This window comes from Ctenopharyngodon idella, chromosome 18, assembly GCF_019924925.1.
Source record: "Ctenopharyngodon idella isolate HZGC_01 chromosome 18, HZGC01, whole genome shotgun sequence".
Lineage (NCBI taxonomy): Eukaryota > Metazoa > Chordata > Actinopteri > Cypriniformes > Xenocyprididae > Ctenopharyngodon > Ctenopharyngodon idella.
In genome coordinates this window covers 13071825-13099681 of record NC_067237.1, presented here as the reverse complement: position 1 = coordinate 13099681, position 27857 = coordinate 13071825, and the positions used below count along the sequence as shown (strand labels likewise).

The window sequence follows — 27857 nt, the reverse complement described above, 5'->3', positions numbered from 1 at the left end:
ACCGGGCTTGAGCCCGTCATCGCTGCTTGCAGCTATATTTATTAGGGGCCAAGCACCGAAGGTGCGGAGGCACCTATTGTAATCGTTAGTTTTCGTATTAGGGGCCAAGCACCGAAGGTGCGAAGGCACCTATTGTAATCGTTAGTTTTCGTAATATTAGGGGTTCAAGCACGTAGTGCTGAAACCCTATTGTAATTGTAAGGATTCTTAGAGGTTCAAGCACGAAGTGCTGAAACTCTATTGAAATAGCTCAGATTTTTATTATTTTTCTTCTGCTGTAAAACGCATCGTGCAGCCCAAACTGTTAGTGCTAGAGACTTGAAACTTTGTCAGATGATAGGACAGAAATCGAGGAGAGGTTGACAGAGTATGACCCCAATCGGCCAATAGGTGGCGCTACAGCGACCAAAAGTTGAAAATCGCTAATAACTCCTAGACCGTTTGTCCTAGAATCAAGTGTCATTGATTCCATATCATTGGAATCCTTGGCTCAAGACGGACAAAACGTATATCTTTGATTTAATTTCCGCCTGGAAAAATTTTCCGCCATTTTTAAATTTTGTCCAAAACCTACTTTTGCGAACTAGTCCTAGGTTTTTCGCCCGATCGGAACCAAACCAGTGCAGAAATGTTATCTGGAGTCTGAATATCAATAATTATCAATAAAAAAGTTGAAATTTTGATTAATGGTCGCTAAGGGGCGCCAAAACGTAGGATGTGGGCGGAGCCACTTTTACTCAAATGGCTATAACTCAAGAAAGAAATGAGATATTTGCACCAAACTCGGTAAATATATGTAGGGGCTAAATCTTTGGTCACGATAAAAAAAATCGCGTCGATTGTACACTAGGTGGTGCTATAACTTGAAAAAAACATGAAAACAGCTATAACTATGCAACCGTTAATCCAATTGACTTGAAATTTGGTATGCAGTGTCTTGGTCTAAGGGGACATGACAGTCTATGAGGATATTGGCGTATCTCAAAAAACATGGCCGTCATCGGCCAATGAAATTTGAGCACCTATTAGACAAGGTTAACGGAGGCCAATCGGAACGAAACTCGGTGGGCATGTTCGACTCATGGTCCTAGAGGTCTGTAAAAATTTTGAAAGAAATCGGCCACTAGTTGGTGCTAACGAGTTTTATGCCTCTGTAATCATGTGGCGTTTCACACATACAGACAATATCCATATCATTTGATAGATCTCCTCATTCTGAACAACTTTGCCTCAAGAACCAATGCTGTCAATCAAATCGTTCATTAAATATTCATGATTATATGAAAAACCTACTTTTGTGAACTAGTCTTGGGTTTTTCACCCGATCGAAACAAAACCAGTGCAGGACAATTCTCTGGACTCTCTAGATCAATAATTATCAAAAAAAGTTGAACTTCATCATTTAGGTCGCTATAACAGGGTCATTTAGAAAATGGGTGTGGCAAAATATACTCAAAAGCCTATAAATCCTAAACGAAAACTCAGAACTTCACGAAAATAGGTGAGCATATGCCACATATGGTTCTAAATGAGCATGAAAAATTTCGTGGAGATTGGGCAACAGTTATACAAGTTATAACAGTTAGAATGATGAAAAATGACAATGTTCCTATGATTAAATGAAATCTCCATCAATCCAATTTTTGCTTCTAACTCAGGAACCGAGAAGTCCCCGCGAGCTCAAACTCGGATGACAAGGTCCCCTCCGGGCCCTTGAGCGGCCACATCCGTCGCGGCCCCACTAGATCACTAGTTCGCGGGACCCCCGAATTTTAACGGCCGTAACTCCCGAGCCCTACCTCCGTGGAAGGGCTCGTTCGAAAGGCCTTTTCCCCGACTAGATTCGATTCAAGTTTGGTGAGATTTGGCCTGGGCGTTCTCGAGATATAAGCACAAAAAGATATGCATTTGATCAGGCGTAACTCCCGCCCCCGACCACTCACTACCCCCGCGATGGTCTCGTTCAACAGGGTCCGTGGAGCACTATTTACCCTCCGAGTTTCAGAATTTTTCGACGTCCTGTTCCCGAGATATAAGCGAAAAACCAAATTCCCATTCATCATTCATTCTTCTAGTGTTAGAAAGACCAGACTTGCACTAAGCATTTTCTTACCTATCATGTATTTCAAATATCTACAACAAAAGTTGTGTGTGTGTAATCATGTTTAATGGAGTTAACATGGAAAATGTACAAAACCAAAAACAGACCATTTTTAAAATGAAAGTGAGCCAATGACTGGTCCTTTGCTGCCACCTACTGGTTAAAGTAGTCATTTTGTCATACTACTCACTAATATTGTTCTATAATGCATATTTAGACTTGATAAAATCATTACAATCACATTTTGTCAAAATTCATCACTTAAATTTTGTTGAAGTATTAATGACAATTGTGCCACATTGTGTAATGTGAAACTTTAAAGAAACTTGCAGTAAACATTTCTTTACCCATCATTTATTTTGTCAATCAAATCGTTCATTCAAGAATATTTTCTTGAAAAACCTACTTTTGCATACTAGTCATAGGTTTTTTGCTCAATCTGAATAAAACCAATGCAGTACAATTCTCTGGACTCTGTTGTTTAATAATGATCAAAAAAAAGTTGAACTTTTCCATTAGCAGATATAAAAGGGTCATTTCAAAATGTAGCCTTGACCAAGTGTCCCTGAAAGCCTATATCTCTTCAAAGAATGCTCAGATATCTGAGCATTATAGAAAATTATGCTCATAAGACATTATAGAAAGATATCTTTCTGAAAATAAGCAAGCACGTGTGACATGACTCTAAACAAGCAATTTCGATCGGGACATAGCTACCTCTAAAAATGTGTTGAATGACAATGTTCTTATGTTTGTAATGGCAATTTCCTGAATTTGTCATTTGCCACCAGATGGCAGTAGAAGGCCACTAATATAGTTGAAGATTTCAAGTTTTTTTTCAAAGTTTTGTCATTTAATATCCCTTTTAAACTATATAAATCCTTATAATATCATTACAAATCACATTTTGTCAAGGTTTACCACTTCATTTGTTCATTTGACATACGTTTTTACAATAATATAACATTACAATTACATTGAGACCGCATCCAGTGTTGACACGGAAATTCATTGATCTGCATACAATTTGACAAGCCTCAAATTCATATTGTTGCATTTTTCCCCAACAAGTAGCCTACATAACGTGTAAAAACAACAACAAAAATAGTTATGCCTATTTTGGAGATTCTACATTAAGTTTCACTGATACATTTAGTTTTACATATTGCACTTAAACTTTAATAGATTTTTTGCTTTCGGTTTAGAATAATCAAAAAGGCACTGCATTCATGGATTTAAGTTTTTAAAATGCTTTAAATGATTTGCAAAGGGTGACTTCATCATAATCTGGTTACAAATCAGTATATATAAATTAAAATACTAATAAAAATACAAGCTCACATGAACACTTTCTGGAACCCATAATGTACACAGCCTGTAGTTTGTTCATCTAACCCTTTTTTTGCTTGATCCCTCAGACAAAAAGTACATGCAAAAAATTGCCAGCCAAGTTGAGGTAAAGCTAGTTTCAAACGAACTGTAATTCTACCTGCTTATTAGGTGTGGTTCACATAATTGCGTTATGCAGAAAGCATAAATTAGACCTTTCTTAGCCTACCATGCTCTGTATAAGGGGTGATCCATGGCTTTGTGTCAGGTGGTTCTTTAATTCATGCACTGAAATAGTGTAACACCTACCAATTTTCATATTCATATTTTGTTCTAAATAATGATGCTTACAAACTCCAATGAGCAAGCCAAAAGGTGACAATAGCAAAGAAGACCCTTGTTGATGTTTGAGGAGGAATGAGGAAGAAGCCTTTGGAGGAAACACGCTACACAAAGGTTCATTTGATTCATAGTGCCTTACAGAATTAATTATACTAACTTCCCAGAGTTGATTATGTCCCAAAGTTGATTGAACATTAAAACAATCTTTCAATAAAAAAAAAAAAAAAAAAAAAAGAAGACACTTTAATGTAGGAAAAGTGGGGGGGGGTCTACATAACACCAGTCTCAAATAAAGATTATAATGAGCTCTAATATAACAATCCATAACATTTGCAATGGACAAGGAACAGACCGTGCATGGCAGACACTGGTTATGGACTGCACTTAATGAATCTTTGGTGCCAGATGTGGGAATGAAGCTGGGCTAGCGGTAGATCTGTGCATCTAGGTTGAACCATCTCCAAAGCTGTTTGGCGGAGAAAAGAAATGGAAAAGATGTTAGAGCATTTTATAAGAAATAATGTACAAGTTTACTGTGGGTTAAAATACTTATTTCTCACAAACAATATTGGGCAGTGAACACTGTGTACAAAGCAGCAACATGCACACAATCCTGTGAACAACCTCAGTAATAGATACCACACAACAGCTGTGCCAATGAATTCAGATTGATGAACATGATTCTCACAATATTTATATATTTATTTAAAAAATATATTTTTTTTTTTGCTCATTTACCAGCATTGCTGTGAAAGCTGAGTAACGAATAAAACTGAACAATGCTCTGACTACCATACAATCAATTTTTATATACGTAAGAGCAGGAGATATTATATGATTGACAGATCTAAAACATGCTCTCATAATCAAAACAATCGCACACATGGAAGAAAACGGACAGTGATCACAATACTGTGGAGACACAGGTCGAAAAAAACAAACAAAAAAAAACAACTCACTTTTTCACTAGTTTAGGGTTGGGCGGTATGACAAAATATAAAATATGACAATATATATCATGGCTACAATGAAAATGTCTACTCAAAGATTTTGCTATATTGTTTATATCAGTGTTTCCCAACCTTTCTTTATTCACTTTTGATAAGTAAATAAATTCCACAGCACATCACTACATAAAAATTTAACAAAACTGCACAAAAATTGCTTCAAATGGCATATAAAAGTAGATGATATATTAAAAGTAGTACTCGCATTTAATGTGAAACTTGAGCTTTCAGCTAGGAACACAATAAGGTCATAGTACGATGTTGTTGGTGAAAAACAAATTTACATATTGTCGCTGTCGGGCAGAAAACTTATAATTAAACATTATAATTAAATTATTGTGGCTTTATATAGCTATGGTCAAACACTTGCACGTGTCATAATATTATCATTTTATGAAAGTCAAGCTCAAATGGAGTTACAAAGTTTTTGACCAGCGAATGAAAGAGATATATTGTGTCACGGGAACAGCCGCATCTGAGACAGTAAGTGCATCCCATTACGTTTTCATCAACGTACAGGATATAAAGTTTATTGTAGCTTATGGGCGCTCCATTTCATTGTTGTTGAAATCTCATGATCAAAACCTCATGATATGATCAAGCGCTACACAAAGGATATTTAAAACCATTTGCTTCAACTAGACAAAGATAATTCTCGGCTCTTCAAATACAAAAAACACTAGCTTTAAAGGACAGTTTTTCTGGAAAATCCTGTACTTACGCAAACCTCAGTTCTTTATTTTACCCTTGCACTACAAACAAGCAGAGATCTCAGACTCCAAACTTTAAGGGATGACCAATAGTATAAATTTTATTAGCTCATAACTGATACAATGACGAAATAGAGATACATGTTTCGGCCCAACAGTGTGATGATATACAGTGGGTACGGAAAGTATTCAGACCCCCTTAAATTTTTCACTCATTGTTATATTGCAGCCATTTGCTAAAATCATTTAAGTTCATTTCTTTTTTCCTCATTAATGTACACACAGCACCCCATATTGACAGATAAACACAGAATTGTTGACATTTTTGCAGATTTATTAAAAAAGAAAAACTGAAATATCACATGGTCCTAAGTATTCAGACCCTTTGCTCAGTATTTAGTAGAAGCACCCTTTTGATCTAATACAGCCATGAGTCTTTTTGGGAAAGATGCAACAAGTTTTTCACACCTGGATTTGGGGATCCTCTGCCATTCCTCCTTGCAGATCCTCTCCAGTTCTGTCAGGTTGGATGGTAAACGTTGGTGGACAGCCATTTTTAGGTCTCTCCAGAGATGCTCAGTTGGGTTTAAGTCAGGGCTCTGGCTGGGCCATTCAAGAACAGTCACGGAGTTGTTGTGAAGCCACTCCTTCGTTATTTTAGCTGTGTGCTTAGGGTCATTGTCTTGTTGGAAGGTAAACCTTCGGCCCAGTCTGAGGTCCTGAGCACTCTGGAGAAGGTTTTCGTCCAGGATATCCCTGTACTTGGCCGCATTCATCTTTCCCTCGATTGCAACCAGTCGTCCTGTCCCTGCAGCTGAAAAACACCCCCACAGCATGATGCTGCCACCACCATGCTTCACTGTTGGGACTGTATTGGACAGGTGATGAGCAGTGCCTGGTTTTCTCCACACATACCGCTTAGAATTAAGGCCAAAAAGTTCTATCTTGGTCTCATCAGACCAGAGAATTTTATTTCTCACCATCTTGGAGTCCTTCCATGCGGGCTTTCATGTGTCTTGCACTGAGAAGAGGCTTCCGTCGGGCCACTCTGCCATAAAGCCCCGACTGGTGGAGGGCTGCAGTGATGGTTGACTTTCAACAACTTTCTCCCATCTCCCGACTGCATCTCTGGAGCTCAGCCACAGTGATCTTTGGGTTCTTCTTACCTCTCTCACCAAGGCTCTTCTCCCCAGATAGGTCAGTTTGGCCGGACGGCCAGCTCTAGGAAGGGTTCTGGTCGCCCCAAACGTCTTCCATTTAAGGATTATGGAGGCCACTGTGCTCTTAGGAACCTTAAGTGCAGCAGAATTTTTTTTGTAACCTTGGCCAGATCTGTGCCTTGCCACAATTCTGTCTCTGAGCTCTTCAGGCAGTTCCTTTGGCCTCATGATTCTCATTTGCTCTGACATGCACTGTGAGCTGTAAGGTCTTATATAGACAGGTGTGTGGCTTTCCTAATCAAGTCCAATCAGTATAATCAAACACAGCTTGACTCAAATGAAGGTGTAGAACCATCTCAAGGATGATCAGAAGAAATGGACAGCACCTGAGTTAAATATATGAGTGTCACAGCAAAGGGTCTGAATACTTAGGACCATGTGATATTCAGTTTTTCTTCTTTAATAAATCTGCAAAAATGTCAACAATTCTTTGTTTTTCTGTCAATATGGGGTGCTGTGTGTACATTAATGAGGAAAAAAAAAAGTTAACAAATGATTTTAGCAAATGGCTGCAATATAACAGTGAAAAATTTAAGGGGGTCTGAATACTTTTCGTACCCAATGTATTCTTATTTGTATAGTCTCATTTATTTTTACTTTTTTTTTTTTTTGGAATTTGATAATTTTCCACAGCACACTAGTGTGCCGTAGCACAGTGATTGGGAAACATTGGTTTTTATAGTGGCATGTAAATATATAATGCAGGACAGGACTACTTAAAGGGATAGTTCAATATTCTGTAGAGAGCTGTCATCTGCTCATGTAAATAGAAGTGGCTGTCCTGAGGAGAGCTCAAACGTGGGCTCTCATCAAAACGGTTGAGAGCTCCGGACGGAGTGCGAGCGCAATCCTGTGAAAGGCAGTAAAGAGTGCAGCACGTATCTGTGAAGGAGAGCTGTGAGGGTGCGAATGACAGATCACAACGTCTCCAATTTTTTCGCGGTTTAATAATTGTCAAATACACTCAGAAACAATGTCACAATGCCCATCTTGGTGAGTATTAACATAAAACAGTTCAGGAAGAATGTGTCCGTGCATTCGTCACGTCTTGTTGTTAAACAACAAAAGACAAAGGAAAAAAAAAAAAAAAAAAAAAAAATCACTTACTGCTCTTGACTGATTAACTTCTGTAACTTTGATTAATCTGCATTTCATTTTTACAATGAAGATTATCCAATGTTATTTTACATTTGATTACTTTGTTTTTTTATTCAGTTTATCTGAGTACTACTGTTAGACCAACCTGAAAAAAAAAAAAGCAGTCTATTTAATTTCTATCTTTATTCTATTGTATTTATTTGTGCTATTGTTAGTAATTTGTTCATTTGTTCTTGTTTTATTACTGTTTACTTGTCTTTTTTAAATTCAATATTATACAATAAGAATATAATTACAGCATTATTACTTTATGATGAAGCTGTGGCAGTTTGTTTTGCATTTATATTTATATTAAATGTGTTTTTAGGCTACCATCTTTCATAATTTCCATAGGTTTGTCCACCTTTTTCCTACGCCCCACAAGTGCTTTGGAAGAACTATGGGTGTAACTTCCGTTAAACTGTAAACACTTTTTTTTTTCCTGTGTAGTGATGCATGGTTTTACCTGTGGTTACCATGACCTACAAATATAAGCTAAAGAAAGGGCTATCAAGACCAAACTCAACTGCATTGTATTCCACTTAAATTGTGGGGCATTTAAATATTCAAGGCAAGTGATTTAAAAAGAGAGAAAATTACAAATGTACATTTTAAAATATATTCTCATCATTTTTTCAGGATTAACCTATAAAAAAAAAAATTTTTTTTTTTAAATTGTTTAATAAAATTTTATGCTAGGAAAAAAAAAAATTAATAACTACCAGAATAAAGATATTTTAAAATGTCTAACATAATGGTGATATAATGGTGATAAAACTATATAAAAAAACACCTTGTTATATTTACAATTAAATATTTTGAGTATAACAAACGAGTAGCCCTTGAGATTATATCCTTGAGGCAGCTTTCAAATCACAAAAAGAGACCCCTGCACTAAGCAATACATTAAAATGTAGCACAATTAATAAGTGCTCTAATCATGAGCACATTGAGTTCCTAGCACCTAGCTCAGAAAAAAACAAAATTAGCTAAAAAAAAATAAATAAACAGAATGAATGAATGTCACGTGACCATATACTCTCTCTCTCTCTCTCTCTCTCTCTCTCTCTATCTATCTATCTATCTATATATATATATCTATCCATATCCATTCCTATGACCGTTATAATTTGTATCAGATGAACGTTGTGATTTCCTCAGCCTACTGTACACAACATTTTTTTTTGATCCATTTTCCCACATTAATAACCTGTAAATAGCACCAACTGTATATATTACGCTCCTGTTCAGTTGTTACAAGTTTTTTTACTACTGTTGTTTTACTAGTTCATTATTAGTCGGCTTTAAGTTCGTAAGTATATGTATACAGTATTAATCAGCCTTTTGATGTCTTGAAGTTTAATTATATTCAAAATAAGTATTATTTACACATGTATGTATACACAGACACTAAATAACAAAAATCACAAACGTCGTCATTAAAATAAAATGCCTACAAGTTGTTTTTAAAGGCGCGTTTTTTCCTTTCCTCACAAAACAGCTGTGACTGACAACATCCGCGGGGGGGCGGGGCAGGAAAATCTAAAGCGTTGCTTTGCTCAATACGACAAAAAAAAAAAAAAAAAAAAAAAAAAAAAAAAAACACACACCAACAACATTGTCCCAGTCACTGCTTATGACATTTTAAAACGCTTGACGTGAAAAATGCTTAATGTGGCTTAATGTACTAAGACAGTGACAGAACCAGTCAGAACTGGAAATCCCAGCCTTTTTCAAGAATCACAACCTCACCTTAGATCCAGAACTGGAACTGAGGATTGAGAAAGGTGTGTGTATCTTGATATGGGTGTTACCTTGCCAAAACCCGACATTGAGTCGGTAAATGTTATCTGATTCAATGATGGGTAGATTTAGGAGGAAGGCCACCTCACTCTGTTCGGGGTTGACGTGCAGTAGGATGGCACTACCCAGAGAGTAGGCGAGGTGGGTTTGAAAAGGGTCTGTGGGTCTGATGGTAGCAGAGGCCAGCACGGTTTGGACGAGGCTCAGGGGCACAAGGTATGGGGGAATCCTACCCATGGCCAAGCTATCCATGGAGGAGCTCACTTCCCGCAGCATGTCTGCCATCAGAGTGGTGACCAGCTGAGTTTGGGCAAAGTCTTTTTGGAAGACGGTGAACAGTTGCTTCATTGAGTTCACCATTTGGTTCAGCATGACACTGTGGGTATTGAGAACCACCACAGTGCCTTTCAGGGTTTTGCCGATGGTTTGTAGGGTCTGACTCTGCGTTATGAGTTGGTCTCTCAGCTGTGGAATCTCGGTCTGAATCTCAGCCACATGCCGTCTTACGGTGGCTAGGCTCACTGCATTGACACTAGACACGCAGAGGTTAAACAGGGTCCCGACGGCAGCGGCGGCTCCGAGCAAAGCTCCCAAAAACCGTTTAGTGCGTCGGTTATGTCCACTTAACTCAGCTTGTGTGACAGTCATTTTCTCCAGCTGGGTGAGCATGTGCTTGATATCGGCCTCTGCATGAGTGAGGGAGTCCTCCGTCCATCGGGAGACACACAGTTGGTCAGCGAGGGATGTCCTTGGTTGGTGAGGACAGTCTTTTCGCTCTGAGGATTGCAACTGAGTTTAGCTTGCATTGGCCCCTCCCCACCTTTCTCTGTCAGCAGCCACATGTCTCTTAATTTGGTTACGGTGGACCCATTTGAAACTTGGTTCTTTCTGTCCCCGGCTTAATTTGATTCGGTACGCCACCGGGGAGAGTTTGTCCACAATCTCGTGAGGTCCCGTCCAGTGGGGAAGAAGTTTCTTTGACAGCCGCTTGGAGGCTGTCTTGGGTGGCTGGGCGAAATGGTAGTACCAGACCCTGTCACCTACATCCAGTTCCTGGTGTGACGCCTTGCGATCGTAATATGCTTTCTGGCCTTCTGCGCTTTTTTGAAGTTGTTGGGCAAAAGCAAACGCTGTTCTTAGGTGCCGGTGTAGCTCGTCGAGATACTGGTGAGTGGTGTAGGCGGTGACCAGGCTGGAGTCTCCAGGCTGATACAGCAGGTGCAGCGGCAGAGTCATCTGTCGCCCAGTCATTAGTTCAAAGGGAGACACCCGAGTTGACTCCTGCGGAGTGGCTCTGATGGCCATGAGCACCAGAGGAAGTTTCACATCCCAGTCTTTCTGGTTGGCCGACACATACTTTCTCAGCATGCTAACCACAGTCTGATTGGACCGTTCCACTTGGCCTGAGGCGATCGGATGATGGCTGATGTGCAATTGGGCTTGAACGCCCAGAAGTCTCCAAATCTGTTGCATGATCTCGGCCGTAAAATGAGTACCTCTGTCAGAGTTGACTCTCAGTGGAAGTCCAAACCTGGTGAAAATGTGGTTCATCAGGAGGTATGCCGTGGTCTGGGCTGTGTCGTTAGGCGCTGGGAGACATTCTACCCACTTGGTAAATTGGCACACGACTGTGAGGAAGTACCTGTTACCTCTTGTCGATCTGGTCAGGGGTCCCACCCAGTCTATCTGGAGGTCCAACCAAGGAAATGTGACACCTCTGCGTTGCAGTGGAGCTCTGTGATTTGGGTTTGCCGGTTGGAACTGACAGCAAACCAAACACTCTCTGACATACTCTGCCACATCTTGCTGCATGCCGGGCCAGTATGCCACTTGTTTCAGTGTCTCGTAAGTGGCTCTGGCGCCATGGTGTCCAGCACATGGTGCGTCGTGGGCGTACATTAGCATGACCCCCTTTTGGCTCTGTGGCACTACAAGCCTTGGTGCAGTGATGTCATCAGGGGCATACCATAGAATGTTTTGTTTCACACGCAGCATGTGTTTGACGTCATGTAGTCGTTTGAGGCCGGGATAGGCTGTGTAGTCAGACTGCGTGATCGGGTGGTTGGAGGGGTCTGAGAGGTGGTTTTTTATATCTTGTATGGAGGGATCGGAGGCTTGAAGGTCAGCTATGTCATTGCTGGAAATTTGTGTAGCCAGTGAAAGTGGCTGTGAGGTGGGGACCGTTGTCGGACCAGTTCGTTGGCTGCGGGTTATTGCTGCCACACCGAGGGTGGGTGATTGGGCTGGGGGTGACCATAGATTACCGTGTAGTGCGCCAGTCTTGGCAAGGGCATCAGTTTGGTCATTTAAGTCTTTGTCAAGGCCTGGTTGTTTCGAGTGTCCTTTCACCTTTTTCCAGTAAACAATCATGTCGTGTGTTTGAGTGATGTCATCACATGCTTGGAAAAGGTGTTGGTGTTTGACCGGCTTGTTGTTTGCGGTTTTGAAGCCATTCTGTTTCCAGCCCGGAAGGTGGCATGTGAAACTGAGTCTGGTGTAGTTTGAGTCTGTGCAAATGAGGAGTTCTTTGATGTTATGGGTCGATGCGATTTGGAGGGTTATGAGAATAGCTGCTACTTCAGCATACTGCGATGACTGGGGACCCAACCTGAAGTATTGTGGTGGGCAGGGTTGGTCGTTTAACCATAACACCCCTGCACCTGCCTTTAGGATGCCCTCATGGTTGTAGGAACATCCATCGACGTAGGCAGTGGGCATACCTTGGCACGCATTCTCTTCGAAGTACTTGTGACAGGTTGGTTGTTGTTGTTGAGGTACTTCTACCTCCAGTGTCGAAGCTGGTGTGTCATCAGAGCAGTTTTGGCAAGCAGCCAAGCCGTCGCCCAGTGCAGACCTGTGATTTTGGGCATATCGTGCTTCAACGTTGCGCCCCTGGAGGGCCATCAGCCACGTGGGAATGTGTGAGTTGGTGACTACGCCATCTCGGATGTGTTGGCTGTTGAGGAAGGTGACAGGTTGGTGACAGGTCTCTATGATAACCTTTTGCGCTCCGATGTAGTTGGAGAATCTTTGGATGGCCCATACGGTGCAGAGCAAAGCCTTTTCACAGTCTGAGTATTTACACTCTGGTGACAGAAGTGTCTTGCTGGCATATGCTACAACTCTTTTGTCTTGGTCATACCGTTGGTAAAGGCCAGCACTCAGGCAGTCCTTGGAGAATCCAGCTTCCAAGTAGAACTCCTTCTGTGGATCCGGGTAAGCCAGACATGGAGCTGTACACAAATGTCGTTTCAGTTCGTTCATAGCATTTGTTTGGGTTTCTGTCCAGACAAATGGGCAGTCCTTTTTCAGCAGAGCAGTTAAAGGTCTTGCAATGTCTGAGTAGTTCTCTATAAACTGCCGTGAGTAGTTGCACACACCTAGAAAACTGCATAGCCCTGAGACATTAGTGGGAGGCCGGATGTTTTGAATAGCTTGGATGCGGCTGGACTGCGGTTCAATGCCCTGGGAACCAATGAGTAGACCCACGTAGTCGACCTTGGTCCGGCACCATGCCACGCTTGGTGGCCACTTGCCATTTGGTTTGAGAACGGGCCAGATGGGGGCTGAGTAGGTGCTGTTGCACGGGCGGATGACACCTTTTTCTTCCATGGAACGAATAATCTCCTGCACTGGTTCGTGTGAGGTGAGGGGAATTTTGTACTGTCTGACGAAGGTGGGAGGAGCACTTGGGTGTGTTGGAATGCGCACCGTGTGAAGGTTAGTGAGGCCACAGTCTAAAGAGTCTTTTGCAAATTACGCTTTGAATTTGTACAAGACCTGTCTGAGTTTTTGACGGTCTGCATCATTCTTTAGGGCATCTGCATCTTTCAGAATTTGTTGGACTTGAGACTCAAACCCTGGGAATGGCTCCTCCGTTGTGGTGTCATCTGTCAAGTTGGCTGTCAGAGGTGCAATGCTTTCATGCGTATCACAGGCAGGCTGGTTAGAGACTGTGTATACCGCAAGGTGTTGGTCCTCCATCAGCTCCGTTCTGCACACCTGTTCTGTGGGTACCGGCATGATGGAAGTGATGGAGATGGTCTTGAAGGGTGCTGTGAACACTGTGTTGTCTGAGCTCCCTTCTGGGATCATTGCAGCTGGTATTGACCCAATGACTGGTAACATGAGTTCAAAATCATGGAAGTCATGACTCACTAGCCATCCCAGCCGGTAGGCCTTGGGAATTCTGAGGTCGGTAGCCGTGCAGTTGTTGAATAAAATGTGGACTACACGGGATGACACTTCAGTGAGGGGGGTGGCTTCCAAGTTCCACGCCTTCGGGTGAAAGTTGGAAGAAAGCCAACTTGTTGTTTAGGGTTTGACCACGTCTCATGTTGAGCCGAACAGCGACCCCTTTGGTGTAAGCAGGTACTACGGCTTCCTGTTCGTTGACCAGGAAGCAGACCTCTGGAATGGTCTGGCCAGACATGAGGTTTTCAGTGTTGACGGGAACAACAGGGGACTGTAAAGTCATTGGAGCCCACACTACCCCATTAATAATGTCCACATGAGCTTTGAGGCGGATCAGGAGGTCTGCTCCAATGTAGACGTCATGCGTTAGGTCCCGAAGGACCAGGAAGTAATGGGTTAGAAGGCGGCCGTTCCATTTCAAGTTCAGAGCGCAGATGCCCTTGGCTGTCGTCATGGTTGACAGGCGACAGTCTAAAGGGAAACGGGTGCGCTTGTTGGCAAATGGGAGGTCCGGTGTGTTTCCAGTGAGAGCATCGAACAGGGTGTGGCTGATCGCTGAGTTGTCTGCCCACAGTGCGAGAACAATGTCTGTCATTGTTAAACCATTCAGCTGCAGGTCTGCTATGACCTTGGGGCAGAAGGAGTCAGAGTCTGTGGTGAGTTGAAGGGTGCAGAGTAGCGAACTTGAACTTTGCTCTGGTGCTAAGATGGTGTTCCTGCGGCTAGCTGCAAGATTTCCCGTGACCTCTGTGACCTGACAGTCTGGCTCAGGTGAACTGGGTGACTGGAAGGGCAATGGTTCTCGTACTTGAGCCCAAATTTTCAGTTGTCTGAAGTCCAATAAGGGCTCAAAGCGATCTAGCAAGTCTTTGCCAATGAGCAAGGGAAACGTGTCCATTGGTGAAATGTATACGGGGTGTACCAAGCTCATTGGCCCGATGGTTAGATGAATGGGAGCTATTTGTTCAAGTTGGACCTGATTTTGGCTGTACGACTGCACATTTAGCTCACATCTTTGTGGTTTGAGAGTCCGATTTTGTCTCTTGGCTTTATCTCTGAGTATTTCAAAAAGGTTAGTTGACATCAGAGTGAGATCTGCTCCGGTGTCTACGAGGGCTTCAATTCTCACATAATTTTCCACAGTGATGGCTATGTACAGCTTTCGGGCCACCCCCTTTTCGATAAGGTTCCCCAGGAGTCTTGGTACCGGGGCTTGGGTGCTGACCGGTAAGCAAGTGGGGCTGGTGTCATGTGGTTCGTTAGGGAGGCAGACAACCAGAACAGCACTTTCTGGTAACTTGGAGTCTTGGTCGTCGGTGTGATGACGTGGGTTGGTTTGCTCTGGATGTGCAGTCGTCGGCTGAGGTGGCTGGGTGACGCGGTCACTTAGTGATGCGCTAACTGATTCTGTGGTTAGTGGCTGGTCAGCAGTGATTTGGGTGTGAGGTTCTGTTGGAGGGTTGTCGGGGCCGACGTTGGGGGTAGGTTTCCCTCCTAGTCATAAGGAGTCTGGCTTGCCTTTCTGGTCTTCCTTGCGGTGCTTTTCCTGAATCAGCTCTTTTAGGGCCTTCAGGATCTCTGCAGACTCAGACATAGCTGCACTGTTCTGCTCCTGTGAACGCTCGGACTTGGGCTTGTTCGGTGCATGTCGAGAGGCGTTCTGTCTTTGGCGGTCGGGGCTTGAAGTTCTGGCCGATGAAGATCTGCCATTTATGGGTCGCCGGCTGGCCTCCCATGTGGCGCCGCCCTTTGGGTTGCTGGATGGCCGGGGTTTGTCCCAGACTCTTTCAGAACGCCCAGTCTGGTGCTTGGGACGGACACCCTTGTAGTGAGGTTGCCCTCTGTTGGCCGGGAACGGTCTTGACTCTCTGTTAAATGGTCTGTCACTGTGGTGCATGTGTGCGCCCTCTAGGGCCAGTTCTGGACAGTGATCAGAGACCGGGTAAATGGTTGGATTTTTAACAGTCTTTTCAGATGCAGCCTTTTGCTTAGAATAAGCCTTGTGGGCTAAATCTCGCAGCTGTTGAGTAGACATACTCCGTGGGCAGGCCAAGACTCCCAGATGATGACTCACCGCAGGATGCAGATTTCGGAGAAACAAAGTCTTAAAGTTGAAATCTTCCTCCATTCCTAGCTCGTTACATGCTCCAAAGTAGGCCCTTCGTAGTCTGTTGTAGTATGCTTGTGGGGTTTCCAGTCGGCCCTGTTTAAGGTCCATGGCCGCGAGGAGCCCTTGGTCCGATTCAGGGTCAGAAAACTCTCTGATCAGAGCCTGTCGCAGCTGCTGGTAGTCTGATTTGACAGCTTCTGGCTGCCGATCTAGAAAGCTGCGCACATCACGGCTAGACGTGATTCGGAGTAGGTACAACCTGTCCCATGCATTCACGTTGGCCACATTTTGCAGCAGAAAGTCAATGTCCTGCAAATACGCATGCACGTCAACGCCCCCTGCTGGGTTTGGGGTGAAAGTGGGGATATTCTTTGCTAGCTTGTCCAGCTCTTTGGGAGCCATGCCGTAGCTAGTGGCACAGGTTTTCTGGAGAGGCTCCCACCCTTTTACTGTTGAAGAAGGTTCTTGGCCGCTCGCGGGTGGCATCTTGGGCAGTGGACTTTCAACCCCCTTTTGAACTAGGGATTCTTGACTGGGCCTACTGGCCAGGAGAAACTCTGTGAAGTGTGCTTCCCCTCCCAAGTCACCTTGCAGTTTATAAGAATGTTTCAGTTCTCTGTGAACAGTGTCCAATTCATCTCTTAAATAGTCTCTTTGCTGTTTCAAAGCAAGGATCTCACTTCGGGCCTGTTTAAGATGATTTTCGCAGGCCCGGGCCTTAGCGTCCCTTTCTTTCAGTTCGATCTCTGCTCTTGCTAGGAGAGTTTCACCTTGTTGGAGTTTTCCAGTTAGTTCCTCCCTGGATTCCTTTCCCAACTGCTCTTTACGCTCCGCCTCCAGGTGGACCTCTGCAAGGGCTTTTTGGAGTCTCTCTACCTCCTCTTGTAGCCCGGGGTCGGATTCATCCGCTGTCCCACGCTGGTCCTGGGTCTCGAGGAGTAGCTGATCGAGGTGATGTTGAGTCTGGGCCTGATTTCTTCGGGCCTCCGCGGCCTGAAGCTTGAGCGCCGCCTGCTTCCTGCTCCAGGAGAGCATTGCTCCTTTCGCTAAGCCTCACCTGGGCAATGAGGTTGTGGGCAAGGCCGCCAATGAGCTTGGCCCATTCTTTGTGGTTGTAGCTCTGCGTCGGATCGTGGGCCATTAGTCGATTTAGGTCCCGTCCAACTGCTCACGGCTCAGGTGCTGGAGGTCACCGGCGGCGTTGGGCAGGAATGCGTTGGTCATGACGCCCAACCAGGTCTCGAGATGATCCCAGTGGGTGTCAGGGCTGGATGCTCGCGACATAGTGGCTCTACTGTTGACGAGAGAAAGACAGCACAAAAAGAACCAATGCAAGCTCGCGCAGGACTAGCGGGTTACGTAATACGTAATTAGCTGAACTTTGTGTGTGATTCCAGTTAACCGGTGCAGACAGTTAGTGGAATATAGGCCAGACACTTATTGTCGATGGCCAGGAACGACCACGTGGGTTAATTTGTGCCGGTGAGTGCTGGATTTAAATAAAGATCTTGACAGGCGGGGCTCTACAAGTCTACTAATGACTTTGGCTGCTCGGCCGTCTATCTATTATTCAGCTTCCGTGATGGCTCTCACAGGCTCTGCCTTTACGTGAACTGAAAGAGACAAACAGTAGAAAAACAGAACAGAACAGGATGGCTGCAATTTATGAGAAATAGAACAGTAAACAAATAGGAAGGAATGAAAATAGAATAGCAATAAAATACCGCAAGAAGGGCTAGAGGGGAGAAGTGAAACTTCAGCTTATTACCGCAGCAAGGGTTTATGATGGGGCCTGACGAGGACGCTGTCGCGTCATAGAACCTAGAAGGGTGGTATGGCTTAAGAGCAAAAGGGGTTCCGCCAGGCTAGTTTACTCCGCTCACTGGAACTCACTGGAACAAACGTCAACTCACCACCAATCGCTAGAGGGCCCTATTTGCCAATACACAAGTGGTCACGCAAACACAGCTTAATTGTAAATTTAAATCTCAATTTAAATCTTGTTTAAACTGAATTTAAATAATCAAGTGTGTAGGACAAAAGAATAGGGGTCTAAAATGACAGTCAGAATGAATTAGCTAAAAGCAGAACAGAAAAAAATAAGGCAAGGTAAAACAACAATTCAGAGGCACTTCATTCAAATTTGAATTAAACTCTGTACAATTGAATTTTAATAAGTGCGTAGAATAACAGAATGGGAAAAAGAAAGGAGAAAGTCTTCCCTGTTTGAGAATTCCCTAAACGGAATTGCTTCTTGATGAGCAAAATGCCCACTGATTGAAATTTAAAATTAAGTAGTGTCAATTAAATGTTTAATTAAATTTAAAAATAAGTGTATAAAATAAGGGAAGCTTGGGTGTGAGAATGCTGTTACCAGCAAATCACAAACAGGACACAGACCTAAGAGTGGATAAAAATAAAACAGTAAGTAATAACAAGAAAGGAATTTCCAAAGTAAAAGAAAAAATAAATAAATAAATAAATAAATAAATAAATAAATAAATAACTCAGGGGAAAGAGAGGGAAAAGTATAATGAAAGAAAATCCAGTAGAATACAATAAAATAACATAGAACAGAGAAAATCTGTGAACACAGGAAAAGCAGGAAAAGGGACAAACACTCAGACGGGAACTAACTTATCTGGGAGTGTCCACCAGGGGGAGCACTTTCAGAAAGTGAATTCTCTTGTTGGAAGGGAAACTTAATTTAAATTTAAAATTTAAACGTATTTAAATCAAATTTAAATCGGTAAACCACATTCCAAACACGATTGAAAAGCATAACCATCAACAAACATTTACAGGTGCTAATTAACTCAAAACACCTGCAAAGGCCTTTAAATGGTCTCTCAGTCTAGTTCTGTAGGCTACACAATCATGGGGAAGACTGCTGACTTGACAGTTGTCCAAAAGATGACCATTGACACCTTGCACAAGGAGGGCAAGACACAAAAGGTCATTGCAAAAGAGGCTGGCTGTTCACAGAGCTCTGTGTCCAAGCACATTAATAGAGAGGCGAAGGGAAGGAAAAGATGTGGTAGAAAAAAAGTGTACAAGCAATAGGGATAACCGCACCCTGGAGAGGATTGTGAAACAGAACCCATTCAAAAATATGGGGGAGATTCACAAAGAGTGGACTGCAGCTGGAGTCAGAGCTTCAAGAACCACTACGCACAGACGTATGCAAGACATGGGTTTCAGCTGTCGCATTCCTTGTGTCAAATCACTCTTGAACAACAGACAGCGTCAGAAGCGTCTCGCCTGGGCTAAAGACAAAAAGGCCTGGACTGCTGCTGAGTGGTCCAAAGTTATGTTCTCTGATGAAAGTACATTTTGCATTTCCTTTGGAAATCAAGGTCCCAGAGTCTGGAGGAAGAGAGGAGAGGCACACAATCCACATTGCTTGAGGTCCAGTGTAAAGTTTCCACGGTCAGTGATGGTTTGGGGTGCCATGTCATCTGCTGGTGTTGGTCCACTGTGTTTTCTGAGGTCCAAGGTCAACGTAGCCGTATACCAGGAAGTTTTAGAGCACTTCATGCTTCCTGCTGATGACCAACTTTATGGAGATGCAGATTTCATTTTCCAACAGGACTTGGCACCTGCACACAGTGCCAAAGCTACCAGTACCTGGTTTAAGGACCATGGTATCCCTGTTCTTAATTGGCCAGCAAACTCACCTGACCTTAACCCCATAGAAAATCTATGGGGTATTGTGAAGAGGAAGATGCGATATGCCAGACCCAACAATGCAGAAGAGCTGAAGGCCACTATCAGAGCAACCTGGGCTCTAATAACACCTGAGCAGTGCCACAGACTGATCGACTCCATGCCACGCCGCATTGCTGCAGTAATTCAGGCAAAAGGAGCCCCAACTAAGTAATGAGTGCTGTACATGCTCATACTTTTCATGTTCATACTTTTCAGTTGGCCAAGATTTCTAAACATACTTTCTTTGTATTGGTCTTAATATTCTAATTTTCTGAGATACTGAATTTGGGATTTTCCTTAGTTGTCAGTTATAATCATCAAAATTAAAAGAAATAAACATTTGAAATATATCAGTCTGTGTGTAATGAATGAATATAATATACAAGTTTCACTTTTTGAATGGAATTAGTGAAATAGTAGCCAAAAGGAATTTGAAAACACTTCAGCTCAACGTATGGAGAGCAGAGCTAACCCAGAACGTCCACACGATGGCATTAATGAGTCCACACAACAGTGAAGTAGGGAGGGGTGCCACACACCTGAACAGATCCAACTGCATCCACCTACTTTAATTCGTGATATTTTAAATTAGCGCGTCTGTGGGGTTCTGATTCCCTTACGGCTGATTTAACTGCATTATCACGGTTACAAACTTTAGAATCTCGGCGGATTCTTTGGTGCCAGTTCACCGGACACTAATATGCCCCTTTATTACGGGTACACAATTTTGGGGATTAGTGGACCCCTTGTTTGTGCAAACTTAGTGCACACGAATATGTAACTTTGCAGGATTTCTTCGCTGCTGTTACGAGTCACACTGGATCAGGTCGTGACTGCTCCAAATTTTACACATCAATCGGATTTCAGATAAACTTTGCAAGAGGTAACGTGATTGGTTAGCTATGCCAATGACGTTACCCAGGGAGCGAGACGCTATTTTGAATTATTGGACGACACAGTAATTCAAATTTAATAGCGCTACAATTATGAGGCCTTCAGAAAGAGTCGGTGAGAAACTCGTCACAGCTCTTTTTCAAAAATTACGCTGAATACGATTCAATTCGTTTATTCAAGCGGAAATTAATATTAAACTGTATATTGCAAAAAGATTGTCGCCCTTTGCAGATACGAGTTTGAAATATTAATTGGACTGCAGTTTACTTTACGGTCAACAATTGACTACAGTGTTTTTAGGCACAAATAGCAGCTTGTTAACGTTTTTTCAGAATGAGGGACGCGTTGTCGGCTCACTCAATAAGGCGCGCATATACACATTAAATCACACAAAATTATTCTGGGTTGCTCACGCACAAAACCAAGTTTAAAACGTCGCCCGCATTCTCCACCAAATAATCTGTAGCAATTCGTACAGGTATTTAATTAATTTATGGGTGAAATATATTAATATAATAAATCATAAAGCTTTATGATTAATTATAATACATATACCGACCCGAGAGGGAATTATACATATATTGTTAATTAATTACAACGAATTATAATCAATCACATATATGATTAGTTCTGGTTTGATAATAATTTAGAGAATCTATTAGTTTGTCCAGCAAACCGTTAGCTCTTCATAGCCGATTATAAAAGGAAGGTTTTTCTCTGGCCACGAGAAAGACTTCCTATTCTAGCATCAATGCGTAAAGCAAGGATACTGGATTGAAACGTTAAAGTGACCTGGGTTTGTTGCATGTGCAAAAAAAACAAACAAACAATCGAGCATGAATATAATGTATTTAATATATGAAACTACGGATACAGAGACTATACTACTAAACATACACAAACAATACACATATATAGAAAGCGAAAGTAAAGTCAAGAAAACAGAGGTGATCAAAGGAATGGCAACTTACGAACAGTTAAAACCTTTGAGAGCCAGCAAGGAAACTCAGCTTACATAACGAGCTTAAAACGCTTTGAAAAGAATGGTTCTATACTTGCATAGGTTCAGGTGCTGTGATCGTTTCGTGTTTCGTGTTGGTCCTTTTCCGAGAAGGTGTTCTTCGGCGGGTTTTCAAACAAGGGTTTAACTTAAGAGTAAGATAACCAGAAAATAAAGAAAAAGAGTCTGTCTCCTAGGCGATGAAGAGTGAAGACTTCGGGCGACGGATGAAGAGGGTTTGACAAAGAAACTTGTTGCCAAAACGATGGTCGTCCCGAGAAGGGGGGGGGGGGGGGGCGCGTGATGGAAGCGCGGTCGCCGAGACGTCCGGGAGAGACGTGTGTGAAAAGGCAAGGGACAATCGAGAGACAAACAAAAGACACGTGTCATTGTGTTTTAAGGACAACAGACCAGAACGCCTCCTGGGGTACATCAGCCAATGATGAGGGTGCGATTTTGGCGGGCAAACTCTTTGTCTCCATTTATGACCTAATTTGCATGGTTTATGAAGTGTCAGATCTAAGTACATTTTCTTCAAAGTACCATTAAAAATAGAAGAATGCATTTTACAGTCATGTGACATACATTTTCAATTAGAGCATAACGAAAGCTTTACAATGAGACCAAACTTGTCAGATGGCAAAGACATAAAAGGGGAGATACAGTTTATACTTGAGTTTTATCGTTTAGAAGAAAACTAATACAACTACAGTCATAGCTAAGCTTATATACTAGGGATAAATACATGCACCTTTAAATACAGCGACGGGTACACTTTGGCACAGTCATATTTGGAGGATAAATGTACATTCACAATCTCCATGCGTGTTTGTGAGTGTCTGTATGTGTGTGTATTGGGGTTGTGGCCAGTGTCTGTGACCACATGACCCTTAGTCCCACCAGGGTGACTCTTTGAAGTCTCTGGAGCTGGTGAGAATATGTTCTGTTTTTCTTTACTGGGGTAACAAAGGTGCCAATGGGGCAATTGGTCCCGGACTTGCCGGAGCCGATTCGTGATTTACATGCACAGTTCAGGAGGCTAAAAGCATTCTGAAGATTCTAAAGTTGACGGGCAGATCCGATTTTGAACAGACACTACAATAGTGTTTACTAAGTTTGGCCTTTTAAATGTCACTTTAAATGTCACATTAAGCGTAATGGGAGGAAAATGCTTTATGTGTAATTAAACATATTGCGTTCATATTATGGGCTCATCTGCTTTTCTGTACATAGTATGCTAAGGTGTTTATTAAGTTTGGTTTGTTAATAACACTGTCGTAGTAAATGAAGCCACGTTAAGCTTTTTCACATTAAACGTTTTAGAACGTCCCATTATGGCGAGTTCTGCATGCACCTCACGGGAGGTAACAGTCATTTATGCTGAGAAAAGAGGTGGATGCAAGTGACCTGCGTAGTATTGCATTCTATCGCCTCTATTCCGCAATATAATGGGAGAAATGTGCATGTATCTGTATACGTTATAAGCCCTGTTAGCACAATTAGCAGCAATATTTTGGCTACACGTAAACAAAGGAGACACAATCTGACGTCAAACAAAGGCAGTAACAACGCGCACTCCGATGTCACTAGCCAAATCTCCGGTTTCACCGTCTACACAACAATGTCGTAACCGGAGTTTCTAAAAATCTTCACCCTGGCTGAAGTTTTCAAAAAAGGTCGTTTTCTGTTACCGGATACTGCGTTTGCGTGTGGACGAACGGCCAAACCGCATAGAAAAAGCTGCGGTTTTGAAAATACCCGTGTTCGTGTGGACAGGGCCTATGGCAGTTGAGAAGGCCATTCTTTGTGTTCTTTTTGAAGAATTAATATGCTGTATTTTTACTATAAAACTCTTACGACAAACATGTCTTCTAATATCTTCAATTGTTGCGTATACCAAGCTGCAGCAGACACATTTGTAAACGACTTTACTTGGACCCATTGTGCGAGCTGTCTCTTTAATACTGCGTGGTTTACATGTTGCTGCTGATTGGGCTGACATTTGACATACCCACCAAACAAGAGAAAACGTATCTCAAACCCTGTTGCACATCGTTTCTAGGAAACGTGTCGCTCAACATGGAAACCGCAACAAAACTTTGCGCAGCGGTTTGATGAACATCTGTTTGCGCGCTCTTTCGCACTCACAAAGCGCTGACGCAGAAGAACATAGTTCACCCAAAAATGGAAATTGTGTCATTTACTTAACCTTAAGTTGTTCCAAACCTCTATGAATTTCTTTCTTCTACTTAAAGTTATTTTGAAGAATGTCGGTAACCAAACAGTTGATAGGCCCCATGACTTCCATAGTATTTTGTTGTTGTTGTAGTTGATGGTAAGTTAATGACAGAATTTTCATTTTTGGGTGAACTATTCCTTTAAAACCAAAAACACATACCTGGTTTTATTCATTTTTGTTTAATATTTTTGTGACTTACTGAGTGATGTTTTAGCTTGATTTTAAATGATCTTCCTTGAGTAACTAAGATTTTGTCAAAAATGCTATTCTAAAATGTCTACAATTAATCAGCCTCTCCTCGTCCATAAAGGGCCATCAGCACGGAAGAGCCTAGGTCGCTCCCAGAAAAGATTCCAATTATTTACAAAGAGCAGCTTCTGTTCATTACACAAAGACATTAACCATTCATTTAAAGCAAACAATCTACTGAACCTTTCATGTCCTCGTCAGTATGTCGGAAGCTTTCCGGACACGATGATCCTCGTTGCAGACGATGTGCTGCATACTGTCGCAATCAGGCTCCTGAAGTCCCTCTTCAGAACCTCTGTCTGCCGCAGCCTGATGTCGTTCACCCCCGAGCACTACAGCTCCAATGCTTGTCACCATTCAGGATCGCGGATACCTGCGCAGCAACATCGAGAACACGAGCACCAAGAAAAGCAGTGACTGCGCACCTTACCTTTAGCTGAGGTAGCATGGATGTGGTGGACAATGGAATCACAGATGATCACACCACATTCAATTTGAACACTGGGAATGATAACTTGCTTTTCAAATATACACAAAAAATAAAATGTTGCTTTTTATCCAATGAATGAGAAATAATTAAATTATTAAAATAATCCCTGGTTGCAGCCCTAATAAAATAAAACATTCATGTATACCAATAGTCTGCTAAACAATTCATTACCTTGTCTACATATGGGAAGAAGTTTGGTGGTGGAAGGTGGACACCCAAGATTTGGCCTGCACTTTCCATAGCTGGTACACCCCAGTGGTTGTGGTGAGCTAGCAGCAGAATGAAGGAGATCAGCTCAAAATCTGCTTTACAATATTATTGGTCATATTTGAGTTAATCCATCTCAAGTGGTCCAATGGTCCCCATTTGAAGTTTGCTTAGACCCTCTGGTGGTCACTGGCCCCTGATTGAGACTGACACACATATGTTATTTTAGGTTTTGGCGGTATGATAATATATTGTGGTGACAATATAAAGTCTCTACCAACAAAGATTTTGCTATGTCATTTATAGTGGTATGTTAATATATCCATGCCGCGCAAAGCTACTTAAAGTTACTGACATGTTAGAGCGATAAAAAAACATGCATAAATGAGAATAAAGCACAGGACATGCCTGATATAAAGGGAAAAAAAAATAAATAAAAAAAAATTAAGCCTAACAGTACTTTTGCTATCTGACACATTTGAAATGCTGCGGTCTGGTGTAGACATGGTGTAAGAAAAAAAACAAGGTGCAAAATATTTATGTAAAAGGGGTGTAATGGTTCAAATTACTCACGTTTTGGTCTGTATCGTGGTTGAGTCACCGTAGTCACCACTTCGGTACTCTTCGGTATGTGCTATGTTAAGAAAAAAAGAAAAGAAAATTAAAAATGGCCAAGCAACCAACTTTACAATTTTTGGACTGCCTGACCGGTTTACTCTTGTATGGTGAAAATCTGTGGATAAAATACAGTCATCGTTGTTGCAGTTTATAAAAAAAAAAATATATATATATATATATATATATATATATATATATATATATATATATATATATATATATATATATTGTACCTGAAAATGTAGTTTGTGGGAGAAGAGACAACTGGACCTATAGCAAAACGATGGAACTCAGACGGCCAATCATATTAGCCTCCATACAAAGACCGGTTGCCGAAGAGTGTCAGGATGGAGGCACCACAGCCAAACATCAGGCCAGATTTCTGAATCAGGTAAGCAGAATAAACATTATTAAAACAGATGGCAAAGTCTCAAGTACATGACCTCCAATGGAAAAAATTAATAATAAGATAATATTTTACCTGATGTCAGAAAGTTGAACCTCCTTAAAAGAATCTACTTTAAGCCAGTCATTAAATATGAAAATCTTATGAAAAATTACTAAATTGCATAACATACAAAATACAAAACAGACGAGCAAGAAAATGCATGGGGTGAACACCCAGCGAACATTCAAGGTATAATAAAAAAATAAATAAATAACACAAAAATTACACATACAAAAAAGCATAGGAGTATGGTTCTCCACTGGAGAAGAAACATTTATTAAGCTTTATACAGTAACATTAATAAACGCTCATTACGTGCCATTGGGGTTCCTACATGCAGCTCAGTGACACGTCGCGAGGCCATTCATAAATCACGTGACCACAAACCATTTGTATCAGATGACCCTTGTGATTTACTACAGTACACTCGACCTACTGACCCCTCAACATTTCTTTCACAATTTACCTCAGTAATCTGTAAATACTAACATTTGTATATATAGCGTTCCTGTTTATTATTAATTACGCATTCGTTTTTTACATATTTAAAATTTTATTTGGTTAAGTCGGCTTTAAGTTGTTTTTTGTCAGCAAGTTGTTGGTAAGTATTAATTAGCCTTTTGACATCATAACATATGTTGAAATTAATAACAATATAATAGATACAACTAAATACCATAATAATTACAAATACAAAAATAACCACCTCACCGAAAAACAGTTAGCGGTTCCGAATCTCCCCGAGAAAACAGCGGTGACTGATTGACAGCGTCCTGTTTACATAAGCGCCATTTAACCGACATGGTCCAACCACAGGTCAGGGCGGGAAATTTGAAGCGTTGCTCTACTTCTATAACTATGATTGGTTTAGCCCACCAGCGCTGAGAAAAGTTCCCTAAGCTTTAGCCGTTCAACGGCTCTGGCTTTAGCAGCGGCCTGGATGACATAGGCTTGCACTGATTAAGTTTAAGAAACACTAAACTAACGAAACAAACAATATGAACATGCGATAATCATTATGTAGACAAGTTCAGAGGTGTGCAAACTCGGTCCTGTAGAGTTTAGCTTCAACTGGTCTCCACACCTGCCTTGAAGTTTCTATTATGCCTAGACATACATTGATTAGCTGTTTCAGATTTAATTTGGGTTGGAACTAAACTTTGCTGAACAGTGGGCCTTCAGGAGCAGGATTGGTCACCCTTGCACTAACGTTAGTTCATGCATAGTTAAATGGTTACCTTAATGCTGAAACTCCGGCTTCAGTGGATGTGCTGGCCCCGTTCCCCCGACTACAACAATGAAAACATACTATACAATGCCATGAAACAGAACGTACTTATTTTACCTACCTCTAATGAAACCTGCGGAGTGTGCTGCAAGGCGTGCATACGTGTCGTCTTTAATCAAGAAGTGAAGGGGTGACTGGCACGTGCTTCCCAGAAATTAAACCACACCCCACTCCATGACGTATTTACAGCTATTTTAGCTCCATGACTTTTAAAACAACATTTTTTTTTTCAACTGTGAGGAAAATAAAATAAACTTTTTTTTTTTTGTCGTCATCTTTAACTTTGTTTGATTTAATCTTAATTTTACATTAATTAATTTACACCTGCATACTTTTATAATGGCAGTCAATTCAAACTTGTGTTTTACCCACTGGTCAAAAATGTCCCGTGGCCATGATTTACATGAGCCACAACTAGTAAATTAATAAAACTCTTCAAATATTAAATGTACCAAATGTGATTGTTCATATGCTCTGGTGATATGGCAAATTACAGGAAAACAACTGGGCCACGCACATTTTGTGCTTGGGCCCTAAAAAAGACTAAAGACTAAATGATTTTGTATACATAACTATAAAAGCTTCATTAAATGCACTTAAAAAAAATAATAATAATAATTCCTTCAAAAGCTTGTTGCACTAAAAATCATTGTCTCGTGAGATTAAAATTTGGCAGATCAAAATATATTTTTACATTCAAAGGAGTACTACAATAATGACATTTTGGCCAACCGTTCTTCAGAGTTAGTTCTCTTAACCCATT

General features: G+C 41.7%; 1 long non-coding RNA gene across 1 annotated transcript; it reads right to left on the bottom strand.

Moving 5' to 3' along the window:
• Window positions 1-1954: 1954 nt before the first annotated feature.
• On the bottom strand, window positions 1955-25439 carry LOC127500126 (uncharacterized). Its single transcript, XR_007926267.1, has 3 exons — window positions 24705-25439; window positions 24227-24416; window positions 1955-4238 (listed from the first exon to the last, which is right to left on the bottom strand). It is a non-coding gene; the product is annotated as an uncharacterized LOC127500126 (long non-coding RNA).
• Between the last annotated feature and the right edge of the window lie 2418 nt (window positions 25440-27857).